Source organism: Buteo buteo, chromosome 11 (genome assembly GCF_964188355.1).
Source record: "Buteo buteo chromosome 11, bButBut1.hap1.1, whole genome shotgun sequence".
Taxonomy (NCBI): Eukaryota; Metazoa; Chordata; class Aves; order Accipitriformes; family Accipitridae; genus Buteo; species Buteo buteo.
In genome coordinates this window covers 18,449,695-18,473,237 of record NC_134181.1, presented here as the reverse complement: position 1 = coordinate 18,473,237, position 23,543 = coordinate 18,449,695, and the positions used below count along the sequence as shown (strand labels likewise).

At 35.1% G+C, this 23,543-nt stretch overlaps 1 protein-coding gene across 6 annotated transcripts in view; it reads right to left on the bottom strand.

Annotated features, from left to right (window-relative positions):
- The window catches only part of FTO (FTO alpha-ketoglutarate dependent dioxygenase), a 260,795-nt gene that overhangs the window by 225,401 nt on the left and 11,851 nt on the right, over positions 1-23,543 (bottom strand). Inside the window, exon 1 of one of the 6 annotated variants that reach the window (XM_075040266.1) lies at positions 22,090-22,857. The exons of the other annotated variants lie outside the window; for them this stretch is intronic. The gene's annotated coding sequence lies outside the window, so the exon portion shown is untranslated. Of the gene's footprint in view, positions 1-22,089; positions 22,858-23,543 lie in introns of those variants that run through there. 6 annotated transcript variants of the gene reach the window in all.

Here is a 23,543-nt window from a genome sequence, read left to right as displayed (position 1 = left end):
GAGTACTAACTCATTCTAGAATAGTTTGGATTCGTTGTCTAAACAAAGGAAGAAGAGAGGCAGCCATACTGATCCGTAACAGATACTAGAGCTGTACCAGGCTGATAGGAAAATACAGACGTGTTTAATCAACTGCATGGTAACATTCAAAACTGAATCCATGAAATGACCCAATAAAGAAAAAGCACCAAATAGTCTCTGACTGTCTTTTTAAATAAATATTTGTCTATGTTATATAAGAACATCATCAAAAAGCCCACAAGTAAATTAGTACAAGGGCAGGAACAGGAACAGTGAGGAGAGGTAAAAACCCTTTATAAAAAGAGATATGCACACACGCACAAAAATCCTAATATGGAAGTACAACTTGACAAAGAAAAGGATTGTTCTGAACTAGGATAAAATTAAAGGCACGCAGGCAAGTCTGTCCAAATGGAAATATTGTGGACAACTTAAAATTCTAAACTCTCTTGATTCCTTCGAGGATATGTCAAAGACAAAAATAAGTAAATTTCATTTCCTTCAGAGTGTCTACAAGGACTGGAGTCAACCATTTCATAATTTTATACAGTGGTTTTATATGTTGGGGTACTCTCAACCTGAAATTCAAAAATCTAGGCCACTCTTTTTGACACATAGTATGCATGTCTGTGTTAAAACCATCTGAGTGACAGCAGCTCAGATGCATTAATAAGGGAGGCTGAGGGCAAGGAACTGACATTAAGAGAAAGCTGCCAGAGCCACCTTTGTTCTTATTTGCTGGCTTAACATGCTGTATTACTTCCCCTTCTACAATGGAGTTGCTTCAGCGGTAACTAGAATTCAAGAAGGGCTGGATGAAAAAAGAATGAACAATACAGGATTTAAAAAAAAAAAATAAATGGAAGGATTTTAAAATTCAATAGTATCAGACAACTGCAAGAGCTTATGACCAACACTTAACGCTATATATGCTGCAATTCCCTTCTAAACTAGAAGTGACAAAGGTTTGATGGTCTCCATGCAGAGCTGAGCTTCCATATGACAAATGTCTCAAATCACTGCTACTTGAATTAACTCATTATATAGGAATTTCATTAGATTTTCACTTAGGGAGTTGACCTAAAATAGACTACCTTTACATAATAATTCTGGGAACCCTTAACTCTATCTGTCCTTGCCACTGCATTTGGAAAGAACCATGACAGGGATCCCTACCATAGCATTTATTCAAGGACCTTTTCTTTTTACTTCCATCAGAACAATTTTCAACATATTCACTCATTTCCAGCTAGTAAAGTGCAAAAAAAGTAAGACGTTTAACTCGGGCTGCCCACCTGCATTTTCAAACTAAGCAGAGTAACTGAACATCATGACAGGAGAAAGATCACCTCTAACATGCATATGAGAATTGTTCCCCTAGAACAAAGTATAGCGATCTGTACCAAACTTCATAAAGCATTACAACAGGCTTCTAAAGCATGCCATTGTTAAAAGACAGTGTACTCTAATTTCTATAGCTCCTCGTTCAATTTCTTTTGTTCTTTAAGTTGACAAGTTAACTGTTGTGTGCTTACAAGTTTTCAATAGCCTATTACAAAAAGACTCAAATTTGTTTGCATTACACACCACAGGGATTAAAAAGGAGTTAATATATATCTATTCAAAACTATTGTGCAGAAAATAGCTGTGTTGTACAGGGCTTAGGCTGTGACCCGCTTAACTTTATTCATAGAATGCGCAATCCATCACGTACAAAAACACAGAGGAAAATGTGAGGTGTTAGTAAGTACTGCTGTTAGTGAGAAATTCTGCTAATTATTACACCAAATAAGCATAGTCAACAGGCCAGAGCTGTGAGAGGGCATGTTTCAGGGCATTAAATGGCTGCTTTGGATGGAGATGAATATATTACACTATGCCCTTTAACAATAAAACAATTTCCCTGACACAAATCCAGGCAGCTCTAGTAGCACAGATGAAGAGCTCAAGACTGTACTTGGCATACAACGATGTTTCAGTGCCACCTAGTGACGTGCACTTTAACTTTATTGTCTCTTAAGATTTATAGTACATGAAAAGTTCAAAAGCTAATTCAGCTCAAGTGTGGAGTTCGCACAGTACCAAAGAGAAGCCTCACTCTTTGCCAAGAAAAGACAGACAAAAAAGATCATGATGAGAAACTCCTCCCCTTTCTTTATAACTAAAATATAGGCTTCCTTGAATAGCTGATGAAGCATTACATACATTTTTATTACGGGCTGCTCTTGCAGTTCAAAAAAAAAAACCAAACCAAACCCAAAAACCCAAACCAAAACCAAAAAAAAGAGAGAAAAATCTTGCAAGAAAGGACAAAACCTGGTATATTTTAAAGCTTGCACTATGCACAAGAAGGTTTAGATAGCTTGGATATTTTATGAAATTATTTTAGGAGAATATTTCATCAACTTAATTTTCAAAATTATTTTATCCCATGTTTGAATGGACTTTATTTATTATTATTGTTTTCATCTGGAGTGCTTTCACAGCTTAAAGTGTTTTGGAGACTGTAGACTTTGCACATTCATTCCTTGTTTGCATTTTGACACTGTATGCTTCTGCCACCACGTTTATTATCACCACAATGGAGATTACAGCTATTTCACATATCCGTTATCTTGTTGCACGTCTACTGATTAGTACTGCAGTTGAATGTTTAGGTTGATGCAAACTAACTAAACTTTGCAGTGCAACCTTGCCCAAGAAAAGATGTGAAAAGGCTGAAATATATTTTATGCTGAAAATAAATTAATGTATGTATTCAGTACTGGCACAATTGTCTACCAGTGCAAAAAAAAATTAAAATGATAAATTTACATGCTTAGATCAAGTTAAAAGCATAAATTGCAAAAAAAGATGCTAATATAATCCCTGACATTAGTCTCTGCATTCTTATTTCACAAGATTTTTACAGGAAAATGCAAGTATAAGACTTTATGTTCAATAGTCACTTAGCACATGGACACCATTTATTTATGGGCACTTTACATACAAATGAATAAAATAAAAATTCTGCATCTGAACCCCACATCTATCATCATGAAACGGATAGCAACATATTAGTACTTTATAGTACTAATTTCAGTAGAAAACCACCCTCAACAAAGCTGCCTCCTATTAAATTGCCATCTCAAGCGCCTCATGACTCTATATTTCGTGTTCTTAGCTTCATTAAGCTAAATGAAACTAATATTTTAGGGTACATTTTTGAACTGCATACTACAGAACAAGAAAACAAAATCTGAAAAAAATCTAAAATCCCCACAAGGCAGACTTACTAGGAGGACACTAAATGCCTGTTCTGATTGAAATATAACCTCTATCACAAAATTTAAAGAAAGATGCTTAGAGATTACTTTAAAAATAATTTCTCCAAATTCTGAAGCAGCAAGAAGTATGAGGGTGAAGAATGAAGAGGAGGAATAATGGCTTTTAAAACATTGCTCATGAAAACATTATACAACTACACTTGCAGAATGAGTTTGTCTAATGTAATTTCCCTACCCCAAACTCAGTGAAATCAAAATATAAGATTTTAGCAAGGTTTTGCATGTGCTCAGATCCTGACTATTACAGGATCTGGACCTTGAAGATTATATGATGAACAAAGAATCATCTTCATTTATGTACCTTCATCAAAAAAAAACCACTGAAATGATGTGCAATGAAAGAAGATTCTGAAGTTAAAATTCTCACCTTGATGGTTAGATTAAGAGAACACAGCCATGTGAATGAAACCTTCTATTCTATTAGGCAAATAGTTATGATGTAAAGTGCCTAGATACTGCAGGACTAAAAAGCCCTTAGAAATCCAGCTGGGAAAAGCTTCACTCAGTGAGTGGGCAGCACATTATAACTAAATTTGGAAACCTCTACTGCAAATATACTTTAGATGTTTTAATCTATACCCTGCCTTAGGACCTAAACTGCTGCCACAAGAGTCAATATTGTCCCTACTTTAAATAACAAATAAAAAAGGAAGATAATCTTGTTCCTTACATGTCATATAGAATTCTACTCATGGCTTCTCAAATTACACTTCCAGCTTCAAAGAATGTACTTATACTTCTTGGAGTACTTTCACTGGTATCACATCTTGTAGAGCTTAAATGAGGAGACTGGAGGAAAGATGTGCTGATACAATGCAATGAACAACGGTATAACAGTTAAGGAACTGTAAAGTCCACAAGAGAAAGAAGGCAGTATTAACAGCAAAAAACAACTGTAACTCCCTGTATACCATAGCAGGGGAAAAAAAAAAAAAGGTCCAAAGTTTGATGATCGCCGAATTATATTATTATTGTCCAAGCTTTATAAGAATCTGTCATATTTTATTGCTTTTACAAGAATACTTCATTTTATCTACCAGAGTTGTGTGAGAAGGAAAAAGTATTTAAACTAGAGTAACTCCTGGTCATGTTAGACACTTTCATCCAAAACCATCCCCAGCTACTACTTGCCTTGAGAAATACATGTAGATCTTCTACTCCAAAATAGGTATCTTTTCTTAAGGATCCTGAGATGCGCAGCCCTCTGAAAGCCAGGGGTATGCTACTCTACTAGATACCAGATGAAATCTTAAAGTTAAATGCTGCATAATTTCCAATTCTTGACATCCAAAAAGTAAACAAGAAATATGGGGCAAGTTTTAGACAGTGGAATGAGCCCACCTGGGCTTCTATTCAGTCCCCATTCAAAACATCTATGCTCACATCCACTAGCATCAAGTTATCAACATTCTAGCTCTGTAGTCCACATCAATTTTACAGCCACAAAGGAATGCTTCTCAGAACAGCTATAACCTGCAAAACTTTTTACTTCAAAGAAAACTCATCCAAGAAGAGAACATGTCACATAACATTTCTGTCACATTCCTTTTATAAAACATGTAATTCACTTATTTGCAGGAATGTAACATTCTTCCGCCTTGCAGTATACCAACCCTTTCCTCCAAAGGATTAAGATTCTTTCCTTAAAAGCTGGAAAAATGTATTTGCCCTTATACCTCAAAAAACGCTTGACTGACCAATGCTCAACTGGTCATATGCCTTAGATATTCCACATTCGTATTCTCAGGGATGCTGATTACTTAAGAACATTGAACCACTACCCATGCTGAAGCCACCTGTAAGAAACCAATTACTAAGCATCTTTCCAACAAAAGCAGTAATCAGGGGAAGAATTCTAAGCAAAAAAGTAAAACAAAGTTTCCAGTATCCACTTCTAAGGAATTATCTTTGCCACAAAAATATTAAAACAAAACAACAATCTCAGTGATGACTTAAAGCAACAAATTCTAAAATTGTGGTCTATGTTCTCTTTTGCGATTACAAGCAAATGAATATATGGAAAAAGTGGCTTGATAGTACTCCATTTTACTTCATTTTCAATATTAATTTGCTTTAATTACATGACATGACAGATCATTAAATGCAAACAGGTTCATCATAGCAATACAGGCTTCATAGAGTATTTAAAAAAAATTCAATTTACTGTCCCTTTGTTTTATTTCTTTCCTATAACTGAAAGCTGTTTGGAATGCATTAAGAAGCATAAGAACCTCTACCAAAATTCATCTATTCTTCAGTATAAAAATTGAGTTGTTATCCTGTGCTTCTGATACCGTAATTTCCTTTAAAAATCACGTGGAATGTCAAGCATGACCTATTTTAAAAAGTACCATGCAAGCAATACCAACTGTTCTACAATCATAATTTGCAGGTTCCCCCCCCCCCCCCAAAAAAAAAAACAAGGGCACATAAACAAGTGTCATGCACTTCAAGGACTCTGGACATGAATAAAATGGATTTATACCCATGAAACTGCTCAGCAGTGGAAAGGGCAGGAAGGAGAAGGCTATTGCTTCTTGCTTTCATGAATTCTTTTGAGTACAGCCACAGTACAACTTTCTTTTGGACACAATTCTCAAGACAGCTCCTATATTAGAAAATCCAACATAAAAATAAGGTAAAGCAAAGCAGAGTGATTCTGAGCTTCTAGTAATGTACAGGTCAAAATGTACTTCTGGTTGATATTAAACATTTGATTATTATCCAATTACTAATTCTTATTCCTAAACTTAGTAATAATTTTTACATTATAGTAAGTATGGAGTGATATCGGCTCCAGGAGATTATACTGATGAAGTCTTGAAAACTGTCTTGTATGACAGTAAAGATTCACAGATTTTAAAGTGTCGCATAAAATCGGTAGACTGAAATACAGTAGTTGTGAGTCCCAAACAACTGCTTTTATAATATGCATCTTACAGAGAAATGCTGCTAGTTATTAACAGAAAGTTGTCCTATAGAAAGATATTACACTATATTACACTAGGTTTTATCCACCTTGTTACAGACAGTCTCTTTTTTTCTGTCAAGACGCTTTTGCTATATGTGAATATTTAATGTTATTACCATCATTCACTCAGTGCTCATATTGTCTGCTCAAGCATCTATTACTGTCTGCTAGATACACTTGAGGATAACATTTATTCGTGTCTACTGCTCAGTCACATGCAGGCCCTACTTCTCAAAGATTCTTCAAAGTTCAATAATTTATTAAACACTGCGCACAAAGGTCTGTATCATTTGCAAAAGCACCCAACTGTAGAGTATGCAAAACTAGGGCTATAGCAGTTTATACAATATGAAGACCGTACTTTTACTCAGGCTTCTGTAAACAATTTTAATTACAGAAATAAATTTTATGTTACCAGAACTCCCAGGTAAGAAATACAGATTTTATGAAGAGTATACTGAGTGCATTTTAGTTAACATAATTCTCTGAAAACAAATCAAAATAAACATCAGTGGTCAGTTTTACCCCTAGTTGTAGTTGCATGCATCACAATATTTTTGTATTTACTTAAATTCATAGCACTGTATGTAACAGATACATCACGTGTGTAATACAAGATTTTATCATCAATCTTATCACTTAATACACCTTCCAATAAAATACCTTAGAAATCAGATTTCCAAAACACTGAACTCCTGTTAAGACAGAGAAGATAAATTGCTAGAGTCCTCAAAAGGCTTGCATAGGATTAAACAGGTCTCCAAATCAGTCTCTCAGTTTGTATGTAAGAGAAATCTGGATATGAAATATATAAAATGAAGCATAATATTTCATAATCTATAGCCTTAATTTCACCTACATACAAAACACCAAATGAGGACAATACAGGAGTGACTGGGTTTTCAGAGTGCTTAAGGCTGGTCTGTTTGTTCATTCTTTTAAGACTTAAGCAGAAGCACCTAAGTAAGAAGAGCTTATAAAAGTCTCATTCAAAAGAGCAAAAGAGAAGCCTTTAACAAGAAAAATATTTTAAATATAATAGTGTTGTAATTTTTAAGGAGAATGTTGTTGTTGAAATAAACCAAAAATAATTAGCCATATGAGAAGCAGGATGGTCTCTCTAGTGGTCTGACACAAGTTGTTGCTTCAAATCTCAGTTTTAGTTTAGACAAAAGGGATTTTTTTTATTTGTAAGGAAACAGTAAGCATCACAAACAGACCATACTAGAATGTGCAAGACAGCACAATTATTTCTTCTATCCCAGTGGACCATCATCCTTTATGAACATATGACAAGATCCAGCTATTCATCAACGAGGTTAGAAGGGAATGAAAACATTGAATTCAAAAGATCTGCCTTTCAGTTAACATTCTTAATGTAAATTAAGGTTAAATGTGAATAAAATTAATATTTAATCACTGGAAAAACTTCCATTCCTTTCTTCTCTTTAAACACTAAAACTTAATTATAAAATAATGTAAAACAAGTGTAAATTCAAAAGAATCATTTTGAAGATTTGCATTAATAGTTCAAGACCTATCGACACTGAAGAAAAGAAGGGGAATCCCAACATTATGTTGCTTTAAAGTAACATGTGATTCTATTCCTTGCCAACAGACAGCAGGAGCCCAAAGACACAGGGGAGTGCTGCGATAGGGAAGAAGGGAGACAGAAGCATGGAATGGCATTGCAGGAGGACAGCATAGCAAGGCTGACCTAGGTTAAAAAGGCAGTCAAGTACAACTGCAGGAATGGGGGAGTGTTGGAGAGAAGAAACCCAATGTCCAAACTGCTAGAACAGGGTCTCAATATTTTGCTTCACATGTCATACAGGGGCACAATCCAATATTTAATTATGATGCAGCATTACATACAGAAAATAGTGCAAAATCAGGGAAAAAGAGCATCTGACATCAGCACAATACCTCTCCAAAGTCTTGCAGCTCTTACATAATCTAAACTACTCTCCTCTCAAACTTCCGATATGAAATCCCACACAAAGCGAATCCTATATGCCTTGTGGTTTTGCACATGGTGGTTACTGTTACAGAGTCTACATTTAACATCAGTTACCATGCCATCATATCGGAAAGTTAGCAATTATTCTCTATTCTAACACAGAACTTTTTACATGGCAAAATCCAACATATAAGAGCTCAGAATTTGATAATTTTTATCTCCATGAAAGGCAGTTTGGCTGTAAATAACTGAAGGGGCTCACCTCACCATTCTTCTCTATGCAAACTTCAGACTAAACCCAGGTTAGAAGTTGTTTCCACAAACAGTAATGAAATTCAAAATCTCTCAAGTGTTTCCCATTCCTTTCTGGAACATAACTGAAACAATTTGTCACTTGCAAAAAACATACACAAGTGAAAGACAAGAGTGAGCTTTCAATGGGAAGCAGCAGTCACACAGGGTATGCATTTGAATGCTGAAAACCCAAATCCAAGAACTTCTTTCAAATCAGCTTTTGACTACTCCGAGTTGAAATCTTTACCTTCCTCTCTTACACCCTAAAACTTCTCCCTGCACCTGCTAAACTTCTTTTGACTAGAATTCTCTTGAAGTTATAGCCTACTTCAAAAAATTTTGGCTTCTGTGAGGAGGCGGCATGTTCTGTGAAAAATGGTTATGTAAGTAACAGTGAATTCTAATACTAACATCATTCAACAAATAAATCCAGCAGCATTGTCTATCACTAAAGCATACCACTCAAAAGTTCGGTTTTACTGAAGTGAACACAACACTAATAGACACCATTGCTCAATCTCACAAACTGTACTCAAATATAATGCAACTTCTCCTGCCAAAGGGAAAACTCAAAATCAGTTGAGTATTAGGGTTAACCTTTCCAAATATGGACAAGCTCAGTTGCACTGTACAGCATATTTCTCCCTGGAACAAGCACAGGTGGTCATTTCATTTCTGCCCTGCTCAAGTCAAAGATGGATAGAAATATATATATATATCTTTATATGAAAAGTTGTTTTTAGCAAACAGCATCAAAATAAGAAAGAGGAAATCGATTATCTGCAAAATACTTTTTTCAGTACAAAGAACCCAGCATTCCACCCAAACTATAAAGGTTTAGACTTGACTGTCACAATGCCAGTATTTCATTAAATCCCTTTTCGTAGTTATTTAAATTCTGCTAACAGATCTTTACCAATGCCTAGTAAAAGAAAGCAGTCTTATTTCCTTCCAAATAATAGGTTTTCTTGCCCGTTTCTGCAATCACTTTGTTTACATGGACTTTGTTGACTGTATTCTACCACACAACATTTTAAAACCTGAATCCCAATCAGGGCTACCCTCATTAAAAATATGACCTTTCACCTTCTATGAAGCACTGCTAACATAAATTACATTTTGTTGTAGCCCAAAGGTGATAGAGATGAGAGTAGGATAAACAAGGTATAATACAAAAGCCAGTTGGGTCAGCCTTTCATTACAGCCCTTTCAAAAGCTATTAATCTTGCTTGTGGTCAGTAGGCTGAAAATAATTACTTCTCCTAACCTATATTGTACTCAAAAGTAGCAATAAGGACAGGTCATGCAAGACGCAAATAATTCTTGGTCCTCATAAAACCACTTCAAATGGTATTAGGTGAACATCATAGCATGTTACTTCAAATCTCACTGACAAGAGGAATCTCAACAATATCAAGTGTACGTTATGCTACATCATATCAGCTGCATTTGGCCATAATATACAACAAAGAATGGATAATTAAGCATGGTAAATTCAAAGCAACTATAAAATATGTCTTTAGCTTTTAAAATGCAAACAGAAGATGCTATTCATCAAGTTCAGCTTAATTTATCTTTCAAATCAGGGTCCACATTCAAAACAATACAAGAAGAAAAGAACCTTACTTATCTTCAGTCTACTTACTTAGTGTGTCTTGGTTGCCTTCTGACTTACAAGAATTAATACTTACCTTTATCACATTAAAAGAAAAATAGATTCTCCGGTTGGTAGGAACATGAGGATCCTGGGAATCACACATTACTAGACAGCAGCTCAGTAAAAAAATTAAACTTGATAACTTAAAGGATAAACGACCAGGCTACTAACAAATTTGTGATGAACTGGATATAGAAAAAGTAGTATTTCCGCAAATAAGTGTTTGCTTTAAAAAAAAAAAATTCTACCGAGCATAAGTCATGTGCAGATAGTTCTAGAATAAAGTCAATTTAAATACTGCCTGAGAGTTCTGCCAACTAACAGCAACCTAGTACTTACTCATCTGAACTAAATAACTAAGTGATAACATGGAGGGGGGGAAAAAAAAACACCACAGAAATTTTGGGTTGTGCAACATGAACAAAAATTCTATGCCACATTTATTTATGTCAGCATTTTACACATAACTGGGAGAGACCACGTGCATAGTATGCAGAATAACAGAGATTCATATCTCACTTAGGGCCTCTAAGAGCTACTCTAAGATGAAGAATGCTGTGGGACACTAACTGAAACTTCATTGCTTGTTTTTAATCTACTGGTCAACTAGTAAGCTGGTTACACACTTAAAAGTTACAGGCAATTCTTATCAAAGCCCATTACAAATCATCTACTGAAATGTCTGAGAAGACAACTAAACATTTAATGCACTCATAACAGATGGCTGAGAGGGGAACAACAAAACAACCCCCCAAAACAAAAGACACTTTCCATTGTATTTTTTTAGTGATAGCCTAGTTTTCCTAAAGCCTTTTTTTGGGGGGGGGGAGGCAGGGGAGGAGGAGTGTGTCACTGCTATTACTATAAGGTACTAACCAGTAGGATATGCTGTTAGAACACACCTGGAGTCAGAAGAACCTTTTATTCGATTTCCAGTGCTAATTTCCTAATTTTGCATTGAATATGACCAAATCAATCAGTTTTCCTAAGGCTTATTTCTCCAGTCCTCTATCTTCCTCCAAGGTTGTTTCAAGACTTAAAAAAACATGAAGAAACTCTCACATTAATAATATCAATCAAATATTCATTTTGTCCCTAAACTACCATATAAACAAAACCACTCTGTTATAAAATAATTACATCTACAGATGTAAGTAGAAGTGATAACATCTGGTTAAATTTGAATCCAACCAAAAGGAGTACAATGCCAGCGACTTCAGCACAGCTACAACACCCCACATCAGACCTACCTTTAATGATCAAGAAATCATCAAGTGATGAAAGAAAGTAGCTTCAGTGCCTAGCTATGCAACTATCAAACAGCTCAGGAATCTGCCCAAGGACAAAGGTAGACATGCCAAAAAAAAAAAAAAAAGCCGATAACTACAAAACAAATAGTAACTAACATTCCAGAAAACAAAAGTAATTCTGAAAGAGGTTAATGTAACAACAGGCATTTTAGACATCTAGCCTCACTTAAGCAGTGTGAAAAGACCCAGAGAAAGGTCTAATGCTTTGGAAATCTCTCCCTTCCCCCTCCCAAATAAAAGTAGGCATTCCCATATTTCAAAGAACCAGGCACAAACCCAGGTACAAGCCAGTCCTTATGAAATACAATGACAGATTTTAGTAGTAGGCAACAATGATTTTGTCTACCTGCATCTTTCTTTTGGTACTTCATGGCCAATTACGGTAGAAGTTGCTCAACAGGATGCATACATAAGAAAATTCCTGTCACAGAGCAGATGCAAATTTAATTACTTTAACTTAAACCTTCCATCTTGTCTAGAGGTCCTTCAAAAATGCAACTGTAAACAAGCACTACATTGCAATCAGGTGCCAAGGGCTTATTTGATCTCTTACAAAATATGTCACAAATCACTGGCAGAAAGTGGGTCGAGAGGGAGAACAAAGGAAAAAACTGTCAATGGACTAGGTAGCTCATGTGAGCGTGCCTATTAGTGCACTGGATCTTTCTGCTCCTGTCTAATGCTGTCCATATAAAACCTTCTTAGTTTGACAGTGTTCTGTTATCCTGCATTTGATGTAATTTTTCGGTAGTAAGCGGAAAAAAACCCACCAAAACTGTGAAAAGAACTGATAGAGTAACCAGAAAAAACACTGAAGATACCAAAATTATTCTGCTAAAATACCAGTTTTGTGCTAGTCTTCATTTGTTCTATGTTACATAACTTCTAAGAAGCTCTATATTTTTAAGAAAACAATCACATAAAAGCTGGAAGTAAATTAACTTTACTTTGCAATAGAATTATAGATGGTCCCAAACAAATAACAGGTGACATGTTCTCCTAAGAAAGAAAATTACAATATTGTACAACTGCCTGGAAGCAAAGCACATGTATGTGGTGCGCACATTTTATCCTTCACCAAAACTTCAGGTACTTTTTGGGACTAGAGGCAAAATACCAGACAGCTCTCTGCAGTCTTCTGGTGGTCCTAAAATTCTAGTAGATCACTGCTTATTATGAATCCCTGTACTACAATGTAGCTCAGAATGGACAGAGTTTAAATGACAAAGTATCAGTAATGTTAAGAAATTTGTGAATACACAAGTATGAAGACATACCTCTTATGGCAGAAAGACTGGGTAGGTATTTTATTTAGTAGAAGAATCCACTAGATGTGCATAAGTGTACAGACAGTTTCCTGTACACACTCAGTTAAACCACTTACCACATAGTTAAAAATATAATTAAAAAATTCATTAAAAATTCAAGACTAAATATGCCAAACACCTGTCAGTTATTTTGAGATCTATGGAGTTAAACAGATGAATTGTGCAACTTCAGCAACAAAGACTAACTGGTCTGCATAGCACAGCTTGTCTGTTATAAAGTACAACAGGGAGGGAGGGTGGGCAGTGGAACTAACCCAAAATACATTGTGCTATGGTAGCCACAACAGTTGAAGGTAGGGTAATAGCCGTAGGTTTGTCTTTTATAAGATACCCCAGAATCACTAGGTAAAGTCAGACTAGCTTTAGGGCTCACAAGCCCTTCTTCAACCTTGTCTTTTATAACTTTACAAGTTGGTCTAATACATATCACCTCTACCTATCAAACTTGTCTTAACACAGCAAGGAAAATATCAGAACTGCTATTCTTATGTTACATACTTAAATACTGCTGTCAAACTTGAACTTCATTTTCTCAGACTCAAACAGCATAACCTCTACATAATTAACTGGAGATTTTCTGTTTACGTGCCTGTCTATTCTGAAAAAAATAACTGAAAAAAAACTCAGTTGTGCTTATTAATTATGGTTTCTCTATGTACTTAATTAATATTCCAAAGCATTTTCATGAAACCAAAGTATATCCTTACTATTTGTAATACAATGACATTTTCAAAAACAGTATCTTAAGAGTCAATTTAGAGAAGCCCTACTTAATCAGACAAAACAGGCTAAGGAGTTTCTCCTCCATACAATCAGAATATTACCCAATTACCCAAAACTAGAAAAGGAAAAAAAAAAAAAAAAAGGTAATATTCCTCTTAAGATTACAAAACCAAGCCTTCCTATGTTGATCTAAGCCAAAAGAGCCAATAAAGAACAAGAAGAGCTAGGAAGCTGGCTGCCTAAAAGTCATTTCCACTTAGCCAAAATTTGTTTAATGCCCACCTTCTGATGCAAGAGATTAATCAGAAGCAAAAGTAGCTTGTGCTTCAATAACACACAAATATTTTTTACTCTTAGAAAACAAAACAAAAGGTGAATCAAAGGCTGGAGGCAAATGGACAAATCCTGTATGTAAACAGGATTCCCAAAGCTGCTTATTTACCATCTTCCTCTAGTAATAATGGCAACTAGACAATCCAAGCATACAACAGAATTCTACAATTCAATATATTTCCCTATGGAAATCTTCAATTGCTGTTTTAGCGGGGCAGTCACTCTCTCTCTCTCATCTTGAAGTACACAATCCTAAAACCATGAATTAGCAGTGGGAAAAAAGCAAACAATTAAGAGTTAAGACAACTGCGAAAAAGAATCAGAACTGCTGTGCAAGCTCCTCGAATCTGTATACGCATGAAGTGAAAAAAAGAGATAAAAGTAGAAACTGTCAAAATTCCTAAATTGAGAAGGGACAGCACATCAGACAAGGTCTTACTTTGCTTCCTATACAGGCCATTATTTTTCCTATTTAAGCAGAGCTGTATGTCATATTTACCAAACTGGTAAATTTAGTTTAGCTATGCTTAATACAAGATACACATGTCATGTAAACTTTCTTGCTACTGGGCAAAAACCCCAAATTGCTTAAGTTTTCCTACCTAGTTCCCTTTATTAGCAGAATACACCCCTTTAAAAAAAGAACTTGAATAGCTGATACTCTTACTTCTTTTAAAAAGGAAATTTTGCTCTTGATTCAAAAAACCCCAAACAAACCAGTTTTAAGTCAAAATTATTTTATTCACATATTAGGTAACAGAGTAGTTGCAATCACTTTGCTTAGAACTGACTTTTTTTAAATCCACCAGATGACTTTAACACTGCATTTACCAACAAAAATGCACTAGATCTATTTATCTCATTCCAATAAAATTTAAATAGTGCAACACATTATTCATCTATCCATATTATAAACTGTTATGTACATTAAGTGGATAATATTATTAACACTAATGTTTCTGTAGGCTATTCATAAAATAAATGGTGGACAAAGTCATTCCATCTATTACACATGGACCTCAGTAACAGCTGTATATGAGAAAATTGCAATAGACATACTGAGTAATAATCAGAACTAAAACGACAACCGTAACAATATATCCATTGTGTAAATGTTCTGAATATGGAAACACAGACTAATCTGTAATTTTTCATCATTGATAAACATTGGTAACCAGCCAGAATTCAGATTATACTTTATCTAGTTATTAAAACACAGCTGCAAAACCTACTTGATTTATTAATTTAATGAGATAGATATAATAAATATTTTGTTTACTATGATACAGAAATATGTGCAGCATGACATCAAATCACTATACCTGCCTAAAAACTACAGTTAGCAAAATGTACTATACCTTTCCACATATGTAGCTACAAATGTGACATAGACAGTTTTGCCAGCATAATGTCATAAACCTATACTGGCTTGTCAGCAGAAGTTCTCTAAGGCTTCGTGTTAACATTTATAGGCATCACGTGATCCCAGTTTAGACCATGCAAGAGCAACTGCTCACGTCAGAAAAGAAACCGAGGTAATTTTCTAGTTTGAGAGCTTTGCTGGTCTTAGTTAAAAATCTTTTCATTACCTCCAATATCTTAACATTTTTACTACTGTACATGTAATAATGCCTAGAAATTATCTGTCGAAGCCCCAAAAAACTATATGGCATGCTACAAACACAACTGATTAACACTAATAAGGTTAGCCAAGAAAAGTCTGGCTCATTTCTACAAATGATCACAATAAAAGCCCTAATATTTGGGATATGAGGCATGAAGTTATCTGATACAAAATTCCTGCAGTCAAAACACCAGGCATGATTTTCTGTAAACAGTACTAATTTATTAAGAAGAAAAGACTCAATGTGGCAAACACCAGGGATTACTATATAAAGGTGCCTTAGGTAAATGCCATCTATCTTGCATTTTCTGTCTCTTTACCAAGAGTCTCACAAACTTGCCAGCTAGAGATGAAAGAGGTTGAGGTGTGGTCCAGCTTCATGATACTGACCAGATGGGGAAGATGCTGCAATTGGCATGGAGCCCAAGGAGAAAGAGATCTATGGGGAGTTAGGGAGAGGCAAACACATTTGACAGCAAGACAAGAGTTCTCTCCCAGACATCATCCATGGGGATCCTTCATTCCCCTTTGCTTGTATTGTCACCGCATATGCACAGGACGACTGAATATATTATGCATGGGAATTAATCATGCCACTGGCACTGTCAAGAAGTCACTGAGCTTTTATTATGCATGCAAAGTTCTGCCATTTTGCACACGCAGATGAAATTTGGAATTCTCAAACAAAGAATTCCAAGCTAAATTAGAAAGGAGAGAAGATTAGGCCCAGGGTCACAAGAGTAGAGAAGATTCCACATGCAAAGGAGATTTTCTGAAAATAAGGGAAGAGGTCCTAAACATTCTCTCCTCTGACAGAGTAGTTCAGACCATTTCAACCAGCTACCTCTCTAAAGGAATCAAAGACCAAGTCCCAGCAGGTACTTATGCATCAGCAGGCTGTGTGTTCTTGCAAACTATTTGTTTGGATTTTTTTTTTTTTTTTAATTGTAGCTATGTTAACATTCCCCATATTAAAAAAATCTTCCATTTTTTTCCTCAGTGTCAATTAATTACTCTTGGTCACTACTTTTCATAAAACAAGAGTTAGCAGATGTCCAAGTGAAAAAGTTACTTGCCTTTAAAAAAAAATGATGCACTTACCAAACAGCCTCACCTAGATTCATCTGAATATAAGTACCACCATATCCACAAGCTTCTTTTTACAAAATTCAGCTGCAATATCACTTAAGGTGAGGCAAAAGAGAAGAGGAGCAAAAGTCTTCTCCTCCTGATCAGGCTGCTGGGTTTGCAAAAGATTTGTTCCTCTTACTCTTTGGCATATCAGTCACAACCTATTCTCTCCAGCCATGTTAGTATAAGGGTTGGATAGTCTTAGCTAGCCCTTCACATGTCCTTACAGTAATAGCTCCTTTTCAGAAAATGACAGTAAATCTTTTAAACAGCAAAACACACATGTAAATTCATTTATATATAGTTTACACAACAGTCACTGATTACATTCCAGTCAAATAAATGCTAGGATATTACACTGGAATCCACTAGGTGTCTGGGTTTTTAATTCACGTTTTATTGATTCTCCATCACTCATTTTTGTGTCACTTTTCTGCTTATTTAATCTTCCCCCCAAAATAACACATTGCCTTAATATTTTACCATCTTCCAGCAAGACCCTATTTGCTGAGTTCTTATTTTGTTCCTTCATCGCTCGTTGCCTGCCTGCACTACTGACTTCATTCTCTATTTTTCTTAAGAACTGGATTATCTCCAGTTCTTGACATAACTTCCTTAGAATAAAAGTATTTAAAAGAAAAAAATAAAAAACCCATCGATTTTGAAACAAACAAAAAAGATAAGTAACTCAGCTTGTTAATAAACACTCTTTAAATGATAAACTCATGTAAAACGACGGCCAGTCAAGTATGAGCCAATGTAATATTGAATTCTATATACACTTAGAAATCGAAAGAGGAAAGTTCTGTAAAGCGATAAGCTTTTACTTTATATCTAGCTACTACCTTTCTAGGATATCTTTAGAAACATTCTACAAGTCTTGATAAACCCAAATTCTTGGGACGTAACTGTTCTTTCACTTTTTAATCCATGTACCAGTTTATAACCATACCAAAAGATGTCAGGATTAAATTAATATTGCCACAGATATTGCTATACTTTTAATAGTTTAAAATAAATTTGATTTAATTCATCAGCTTATCATGCTCAAAATGCTTTCAAGCAGAAGTCAACTTTATAGCACTTGATACCATGGCACAGTACCAACTTCAAGGAAACTGCGGACTTTTGAGTCAAAATTGTCCCAGCTTAAGTACCATTTCAACAAGTTGAAAAGCATTGTCTGCTAAAAGTCCTTTTTCAGGATGGTCTGACAGTTATCTCCTCTTTTCCATGCTTTAAAAAAAAAATTTTCTAAACAATTAGGGAAAACGAATGCTAAATTGTTTAGGCTTCAGAAGAAGAATATAATGCCAGAATTTTCAGGATGTAACAAGACACTTCATTGATCTGATTTAAATAAGTTAACATTGACTTTCTAGTTTCATCTTATTCTACTGTAATTCAAGCCAATACCAACAGATTTCTACCTTCCTTATAAACACTTAAAGCTTTAGGATACAAATAGTTTAAGGAGTTTCATTTACAAATGGCAGAAACTAGACCAAAATTTATGCTTTTTACACTTTCTTTAAAAGGCTTCCGTGCCTTTTAAAGAAACTTTTTTACTTTCTCTTATGGCTACCATAGCTTCTCTTCACTCGTCAAAAAAATGCATATTTTGGCCATAGACTTTAGTGTAGAGAGAAAAAAAATTATCAGTTTGGCAATAGGAAATCAACTTCCCATCCTCTGAAGTCTCATTCCTGTAACAAAACTGTTGTTTGTTTGTTTTTTGAATACTATTCAGCAAGCACCAAATTAGTCCATTGAAGGGGCCGGATTTTAAATGAATCATTTATCTTTCAATTTTCATAAGTTACACCATATAAAAGGTAGCTTTATACATTTTCATTACCTCAAACTACTGATTTATTCTCAGGCTTTTTTAACTGCTAAGGAATAAATGATAGAAGTGACTGATTCAGGCATAAGGCCCATAAAGCTCCCAATAAAGCACTGGTAAAAGATACTGCACTTATCTTCTAAGAGGATGCTGTAAACAAATCTAACTTACGGGCCTGTTTCATCATACCTCAGAAAGAAATCTTTGAGCTTTGAAATCAAAGACAAAATTTTTATGCAAGGAACTCACACAAGAAGCGTCTTCTGCATTCCATCACCATCTTGCAAAGTGTGAACAAATGCTGAAACATGCCCTATTCTTAGATACTGATAAAAAGTATAAGAGAAATCTTTCTTTCATCCTTAAATCCAGTTTCTGATTAACATGAAAGCACCTTCATTCAATTTACAGAATGCTATAGAAATATTACTAATAGCTTAAAGTACATTTAACAGTTTGAGATGTTCCAGCTTTACAGTTTAAATCAACTCGCAAAGGTATTTATGTATTTCACCACTTACAGTTAAACTAAATGACTAACTATAGTGACTGCTAAATTAATTGTTACAAAACTATAAATGGCTTGGAATGCTACAGAAAAAGGGTCTTGAATAGGACACCAGTTATTTCCAGAATATAAGAAATATTGTTATTTGCATTACTTAAGTGTACACAGGTACATCAGAATTTCAAGACATGACTCTAGAGATGTCAGGTTTTTGTGTACCAAAAGGCCACAGACAAGTAGAAAGCAGGGTTAAATGCAGAACTTGAACCTTGAGTGTCTGAAGTGGTCAGAAGGAATCTCTTGATATGTATCATGTGTCCTGTGATACCAAGGGCTCACACAATAAAGAATCTCTGCATTTCTTCCCAACCTTGTTAGCAGCATAAAGCAGTTCCTTCTTTCTACCCCAAGTATATTTTACCAGTAGCTAGAAATGTCAAATTCTTCTATGGTAAACAGAAATATCCTGGCCTTTTTTATTTTTCTACACACCAATACTAAAGAAGGTGACAATATAATCTGCCCCAGGCAACTCTATCACCATCCACAGTAGACAGGTCATTTTCCTTTTTATCAAAGAGGAGAGTAGGTCATCACATTTTAGTACATGTTGACACCACTGCTAGTAAAAAGAGATAAGAATTCAGTGCCCTTAAGGTGCCTTAACCTCTATTTTACCTAATACAGATACTTCACAGCTATTGCATTAAAGCCAGAAGAAAGACAGATTTGTACCCTGAAAGAACGCACTACAAAGGTCTCAACCTTTGTGACAAGCTGATATTTGTACTGTGGACAGTATAGGTGACAACAAAGCACCTCCCTTAAGGTATCTACCTCTCTTATTTTGGGTAATAGGATTTATTTTTCTCCTATAACACCACAGAGGATCATGGATGTTTAACCTCTCAAGAACATGCATGCAGTTTTTGAACGCTTTTGGAATTTGAAAAAAGAAAAAAAAGCACACGTACACCTCCTGCCATCCTGAAAACAAATTCAAAAGTTTCTTTGCTTGATTAGAACATTTTGCTTTCAGTCAGGATACTCTTTATTCAGAACACAAACCAAAATAATGACACTTAACTGCTGTTGTCTTTATTCACTCTGTTTTCACTTTCAAACATTTTATTCTAATGTTTAAAGAAAGTAGAAAAACACTTTTATGGCAATGTTCCTTATCTCTTTTAAGACAATGGGAAAAGACACCACCTCCTAATTGTTAATACATAACCCCCTGTACATGAGAATTTACTTTTTATTGCATTTTATGTTAATAAAATGGTTTCTCCACATCCTTTTAAAACAGTGATAAATTAAAAAGATCTGCAGGGCTAGAGCAAGAACATCAACACAAAACGCTTGGTTATTACACAGACTGGACAGCATTCACAAAAGGACTCTTTCTATTTGGAAAAATATAAAGATATAAACTCACTTGCAATAAACTGCATAATAATGCTCAGTTTCTTCTTCACATAAGTGTAAAATGTTACTTCAAAATGGGCAAAAGAGCAGCCTCTGGTTAGAGGAAGAACAAGTATTCCATACTTTAAGTGAAATAATAGATTTGTGCTTGAAGATTCAAAACTTTTTTTCCCCAGGAACACAACTACAAACGGTATTAACAACTCCCACTAGAAATTAAACCTTGATTTGTACAGTAAGAGAAAGAGCAATGTCTTTCTGAAACGGAAAATAACATTCCTTTATTTTGAAAACATTGTGGTCAATTTTTCTATTCATTTTGGTAACATTTTTTAAACCACAGAGGCCAAGAAAGTAGTTCTGAGTTCAGAGACCATATCAACAAACACAATGGCTCATTATTTAACTACTCATTATTTATTTGTATGCTTAAATGCACTTAAATGATTGCATATTTGCATATATACACTTTCAAAATTCAGTCCTCCTTCACCAAAACATATTGTGTCAGTATAAATTACTCAAGAAAAGGGAAACAAATCAAGCAACTTCATGACCAGAATAAAGTGTTTAGAAGAACATGATTTTAACATATAACAATATACCACTTGATTTGCCAAAGAATTTTGCACATTTATGGCGTGCATATATACATATATGTATGCAAACACGCATCTGAATGCATGCATTTTATACTCGGCACGTATTAATGCATCAGCAAAGACTGAAATCAGAGTTAGCCTGTTATTAAACAGCAACAGCATTTAAGATTAAGAGCAAGACAACCAAAGACTAAGAGATCTCCATGACACAATCTAATTTTTTAGATCAGTGTATCTGAACTGAGGTTTCTTGCAAATGACATTGTAAGCAGAAAAAAAATAAAACCTGGTTCAGAAAATACACAGAGGGAAAAAATATTACGAAAATAACACTCTTTGTTTCTAAGCAGTCTAACCACTAACCACTTTCTAAGATTTTATCATTTTTACTAAATTAGCATGAAGATGTTTTGAAACATGAAGAAAAAAAAAATTGTATAGCCAATTAGCAAGATAATGCTATTTTTATGCTTTGGGTAGAAGTCATTATGAACAAGCAGTAGTGAATCTCCATTTTTTAAAGTTAATATTTGTATTTTGTGATGTCATTTTGAGATACCATTTCAATTGCAAAGGAACTGAGATATTTTGAGAGAAGAAAACAAACATGTTTGAAATACAATAAAATAAATTGCAGTTACAGATGGCTTTTGCCCAAGTGAATAGCTACTATTACACTAAAGCAGGATATGACTCTTCCAAGCATGAAGCAATTCAAAGTATTTGTTTACATATGATAGTTTGCATAAGTGATTTACCTACGCACCAAGCTTACGTTCCTAATTAACCCAGGGGTACAATTCCCATTCGTTAAATTAAGTATGAGGCTCAGCCCCAAATGTCTTCAGCATTCATTATCAGAAGATACAAATATGTATGCCTGTTAAATATCTTCGGTGTCAAGCATTTACTACTTAGTGAATTTCAGCCTTGCTGACTCTTCATATTGAATTTTGATGCTCTTTTATACACTGTATTCTGTACTCGAGAGAAAAATTACCATTTTACATTGCCTTAGGTTTCTTACTTTTTTATGATAAATTCCATCTTCTCTTCAACTCTTTCTAGAGAAAAAAAGTACCCGAAATAAACAACATTTCAGTCATTTTAAGTTTGCACAACTGCTTTACAAATCACACAGCCTGACCTCCCTCTATAATATTACAGTACAGCAAGATCCAAAATAACATTCCGGTTTGACAGCTAACCTCAGGCACCACTGGTCTAGTATCTCACTGCTTATACTGCTGGCTGAAAAACTGATAGGATACGCAAGACAAGCTGAGAGTTTAACTGGCAGAGCTGTTCAAATCTAAATTGTGTTATGTGAAACTTAGACCACAGGAGACAACAGTTCACTTTTTACCATGGCAGCGGATTCAACCTCTTGGCCCTGTGAAAGTCATATGAATACATTTAGCACACACAGAAAGTATCTCCCTATATTATGATCAAAGATGTATTCAACACACATTTTTTATGCACATTTGATCCTTCTGTTGACAGTCTTGGAAGTTAAGTAATATGGACTGCTGCACATAGGTTTGAAACCTTGATGGAGCCCAATGGCAGGCTACTTTTGACAGTCAAATAATGACAAGCACGTTGCAGGCCAATGCCCGTCATTCATGGACATCTTGGCCTGCTCCAACCGTTGCGCGGCAACTAAGTGGACGGTCAAAGGTTAAGTTCGAAGAAGACAGCAATGAAGGGCAACTGTCATGCACCACTGAATACTGTGAGGCAGCAAGGAGTGGTTGTCTTCTGAAGAACATGCAAAATGTTCTCATTCTGTCCAGGCAGACACATATTTGAAGGTCCTAAATGAGACCACTGCCAATTCATGAAGAGCCAAACTGACAGCATGCCATTCAAACTGTCTCTCTCAAATTTGACTTCCCCCCCCCCCCCCAAATCACAAATGAATGCAAAGTATAACGTTAAACAGAACTCCCAGCAGTTGTTTTAAGCAATCCAGATTTGGCAAGGTAGGAAGGGTGAGAGGAAAAACATCTAAACTTTTTCCCTTTGCTTTCTTTTAATATTTAAGAGAAGGTCAATTGTTTCACAAGAAATTCTTCGGTTTTCTTGTAATGGCATGCATTTATTTCCAAAATTACATCTGTTGTACCCCTTTTTCTAAATACTGGAGTTTCTTCCACTATTAAAAAGCAAAGCCTAACACCTTGTAATTGGGGCTAATACAAGCACCTGCAATTTTAATTCTGCATTTGTATATTAATATTACAGTAGGAGCATACATTAAAGCATGCAAATAAATACTTTGCATCAGTCTCTAAATATCCTAAGCATTTCTGTTATAAATGGTACAATAACATTATTTTCTATTTGTTTAAAAGCACTGTTTTGTGTGGACTTACGGCTTGAACAGCATGATTAACAAAGAAATTGCATTACTTTGCATAAAACATATACATCTTACTTTTAACCCATTGCCAGTAAAGATGTATATTTTTTACT